A 4945-nucleotide genomic window follows, 5' to 3' on the forward strand; every position below is an offset into this window, starting at 1 on the left:
GTCATGTCCTACCAGGAGCAGGCATGGCTGCACACAAGAGCTTCGCATTACGAGCTCTAGGCAGACACCCAGGAGGAGCCAGAGCAAAGGCATTGAAAAGTGGAGACCTATTAGAATCCTTCAATAGGCTGCCAAGAGCGTCAAGCCATGTGTGGTTTATTGGGCTCCTCATTGCTTTTGTGGTGGTTGTTTTCATTTTTTTCAATCCGGTCTCCAAATTTTGACTTGAGAGTGATAAACCCGAGATCTCTGCCTTCAGCCATTTTGATAGTTGTGGGAGTGAGTGGCTAAAAACACAGCTTTGGGTTCCTCCCAGGTGGATTCTGCCAAAGGAGAAATCACGGAAGAGATTTAACCACTATTTGATTTTCATGTTAGAGCACTAGTAGCAAGCTTGTCTTTCAGCTGCAGTGTTGAGACAGAGCCAAAGCATGGTGTTTTGTATATAGCAGCAGAAAAAAAATCAGATGAAGAAATGGCTCTCCATATAGTAGCTTATATGGACTTAAGCCTAATGTCTAGGGTGTAGGATTCCTCGGACTAATTTAAACAAAACCAAGGGGGAGAGAAAAGCATGCTAATTGCTCTAGTTTTGTTTCTGTTGCTGTGATAAACACCATGACCAGAAAGCAACTTAGAAGGGCTTACTTCTTCTTGCAGATTACAGTCCGCCACCGAGGGAAGCCAGGGCCCGAGCTCAAGCAGGGGTTTGAAGCAGAAGTTGCAGAGGAACACTGCTTACTGGTTTGCTCCCAGGCTTGCTGAGCTACACCCACACACCTCATTGAACACAGACAGAGTGAGCTGGTGCCTACATAGAACGTTTACCTCCTACATTCTAGTGTCTTTGGTTTAGGACATTCTTTGCAGGCTCCAAAAGAAAAAACATAAACACCAACCCAGAAACAAAGTCTTTGTTGTACAATCTATTCTGCCTGAAAAATATGCCAGGGCAATGGGGCAAGGCTTGTAGAAGTAACTAGCCAATGTCTGATTTGACTTAAGGCCACTCCATGAGATGGAACCCATACCTGATACTGCTTGGGTGACCAAGAACCAGAGACTAGATAGTCCAGAGACCTAGGACTAAACCAAATGCTACTGGGCTAAAAATCAAAAAGTGTCAATAAAATGACTTCTGATGACATTCTGCTGTACTCATAGATCAGTGCCTTGTTCAGCTACCATCAAAGAAGCATCCTCATTCAGCAGATGGGAACAAATATAGAGACTCACAAGCAGACAATGTGTACAGTGAGAGACCGTTGGGACAATCAGCCCTACATGGGAGGGTGTGGCGAACTCCTCGACCAGCGAGAAAGAACGACCACGACACGAGGATTTTTTTTAGATTACGCTTTACTGGAGTGTACTTGGTTGAGAGATAACATGAAGCGAAGGGGCCTGAGAGCACTAAGGCAGCTGCTTATATATGGAATTGGCACATGGGTTGTCCTGTGATTGGTTGCCACCATCAGCTGACATCAGACTGTATCGAGATAGGCCCAGGGACCCCCATTTACCGCGCATGCGGGAAGTGGGGGACAGGCAGTTCTCAAAGGCATCGCCAAATATGGAGTATAACCGGCAAGACAGGATGTGGTGCCATCTTGCAATGGCGGTCCTGTCTGGCTCCCTGCAGTAGGGCACCATCAAATCCTAACCTGCAGGGTTCAGGGAGAGTAACTAAAGAGACTTCTTGATAGAGGGAGCCATTATGGGGTTGGGGAGAAACATGGTGCCAGGGTAAGCCTCCCAAACCCACAAGGATGACCCTAACTAAGAATCCTAGCAAAGTGGGGAAGGTTACTGAACTGTCTATCCACTATAATCAGATTGGTGACTATTCTAATTGCCATCAGAGATACTCTATCCAGTTACTGATGGAAGCAGATGTAGAGATCCACAGACAAGCACTGAGTTGAGCTTCAAGCGCCTGGAAGAAGGGAAGGACAGATTGTACCAGCTAAGGGGTCATGATGGGGGAACCCTCAGAGACAGCATGAGCTTGCTCATGGATGCTGGACCTCTCTGACCTAGGCCCTTTGCCTATGTGTGACAATTGTGTAGCTTGTCTCTTAGTAAGGCTTCCCAACAGCAAGTGCAGGATCTCTACTTGGACCCTCAGCTGACTTTTGGTAACCTGTTCCCCATGCTGGATTACCTCACTGCCTTGACATAAGGGGAGGAGTTCAGCCCTACCTCAACATTCTGTCCCAGGCTTTGTGCAAGCCCCTGGGAGGTCTGTCCCCTTCTGAAAGGAGATGGAGGAGGAGCTGATGGGGAGGGGAGCAGGTGGGCAGGGGGGAGGGGATAGAAACAGAGGGGAGAGAGTAAACTGGTTGATATGTAAAATAAGTGAAAAATGTTATTTAATTTTTTTTAAAAGAAACATTGGCAATCAACACTGTGAACACAGAGGGAGTTTAGTGAACTTCACAGTGATTCACTGCTAGAGATCCAGGACTCTGTACACACACAGACACAGACACACAAATCCACAGGGCAGGAAAGTAAAAAACATTCAATATTAAAAGAAAATTTCTTCAATAAAACCGGGTGTGGTGGTGTAAGTTACTTGGAAATCTGAGGCAGGAGGATGTGAGCTACGAGCTCTAGATTGGCAGTGTCAATTTTTTTTTTTTTTAAAAAAAAAGTAAGCAAGAAACAGTGAAATGAGTGGTTTATTCTAACGAACAGCTTCATCTTGACTTAGCCATCAAGGCCACATCGCATTCTGGGAACCAACCAAACCAAATACAGCGAACACCGAATGCACTGGGGTGTACAATCCAATGACTAAAACACTTGCCTATCACGGACAAGGCCCCAGAATTGACCTCTACTGCCGAAAACAATAAAAATAAAGCAAAAATTATATACAGTAGTGAAAGAGAAGGATCTCTAGGACATAGTAGTAGGAAAGAGCGAGTTGATAATTAACAGCTCACGCGCAAGTTCATTTACGCTGAAATAAATACAAGTCACCGCATACACACACCATCATTGAGCAAACTATTATTTATATATGTATTTGATTACTTACATAATCATGTTTTCTTTGTAGAAAAAGTTCATAAAGACAGCCTTTGAGCCAGGAGAGGTGGTGTGCACCTTTAATCCCAGCACTGGTGAGGCAGAGTGAGGTGGATCTTTAAGTTGAAGGTCAGCCTGGTCTACATAGTGAGTTCCAGGATAGCTAGGGCTACATAATGAGGCCTCATCTCAAAAGCCCCCGCCTCCCCCCAAAAGAAGACAGGCTCTGAAATGGCAACTATTTCTGGGAAAAATATCATTGAAAGGCTAATTAATATACACCTCTATTATTAAAGGTTTCCCAACACATGTTCATACAGTCCTCTAAGGATAAAAAGAGAGATGTTGGCAGTCTGCTTTCTTCTCCGATCTCTTTTATCCTCATTGGTGTAACTCAATCTTTTCTCCTTGCGATTCCTCGAATACACACACATGGATTCCCTCAAAACTTTTCACTGGCTGTTCCTTTTCACTAGAATGCTCTCTATCAATCTGCATCTTGTATTTCTTCACTTCCCTTAGGCTTCCCCTTTAATGGCAGCTTTTTGGTGAGGCCTACAAATTTGAACCTGCAGTTCTCTTACTCAGCATTCATGAAATACCTCGTATTTTGTTGTGATTATATTACTCATTAATAGGTTTCTCTTTTTCTTGGGCATAGGTTTGAATTTGCTGTGCTTATCAAGGTATCCTTAGTCCCTTGGATTGTATTTAGCATGCTAGATGGTGTTAAAAATGTGCTTATCAATTCATAAATCTTCGTAAGATTGGGTTCTCGTATTATTTTGAAAAATAGAGACTGTATTTCAAGAATAGCTGCCAATTTCACAAATGGAATTTTAGAACAAAATGTATGAGGAGCTTCCAGATTCTACGGAACACAGTTTGCAGACTCCTGGCTCAATGCTGAATCAGGTAGTGCTTTCACAACCTAACTGCTTGTTCAGGTAACCTAGAGCATTCATTTTTCAAACAACCAGGAATAAGTTATACATTTATGGGAACCTGTGTGAAATCCCCAACTAGTTCTTGTTGGGGGCAATGGAAGACAAGAGCCAGTATATTTCCCATGTGGAAAGGTGAAAAGTCAGAGCAAAAGTCATGCTTATTAAGAAAAACACACAACCTTGAAAGTGTGGGTGGAAATTGATACTGAAGCTTGTTCAAGAAAACAACAACAACAACATGTAAACTTAGGATAATTTGCCCATATAAAGCTAGGAGATGGGAATAATTCCTTTCATGGAAAAAGCTCTGACACTTAGCAATTATTCACCAAGAGTAAAAGTTTTCTAATTACTGACTGCAACTAGCAGCACTTAAATTTGGCCTTTCAGTTTTTTTTAAAAAATTTATTTATTTATTAAAGATTTCTGCCTCCTCCCCACCACCGCCTCCCATTTCCCTCCCCCTCCTCCGACCAAGTCCCCCTCCCTCATCAACCAAAAGAGCAATCAGGGTTCCCTGAACTGTGGGAAGTCCAAGGACCTCCCACCTCCATCCAGGTCTAGTAAGGTGAGCATCCCAACTTTCTAGGCTCCCACAAAGCCAGTATGTGCAGTAGGATCAAAAACCCATTGTCATTATTCTTGAGTTCTCAGTAGTCCTCATTGTCCACTATGTTCAGCGAGTCCGGTTTTATCCCATGCTTTTTCAGACCCAGGCAAGTTGGCCTTGGTGAGTTCCCATTAGAACATCCCCATTGTCTCAGTGTGTGGGTGCACCCCTCGCGGTCCTGAGTTCCTTGCTCGTGCTCTCTCTCCTTCTGCTCCTGATTTGGACCTAGAGATTTCAGTCCGGTGCTCCAATGTGGGTCTCTGTCTTCTTTCATCACCTGATGAAGGTTAATATTCAGGAGGATGCCTATATGTTTGTCTTTGGGTTTACCTTCTTATTTAGCTTCTCTAGG

Source organism: Microtus ochrogaster, linkage group LG3, assembly GCF_000317375.1.
Source record: "Microtus ochrogaster isolate Prairie Vole_2 linkage group LG3, MicOch1.0, whole genome shotgun sequence".
NCBI classification, from domain to species: Eukaryota; Metazoa; Chordata; class Mammalia; order Rodentia; family Cricetidae; genus Microtus; species Microtus ochrogaster.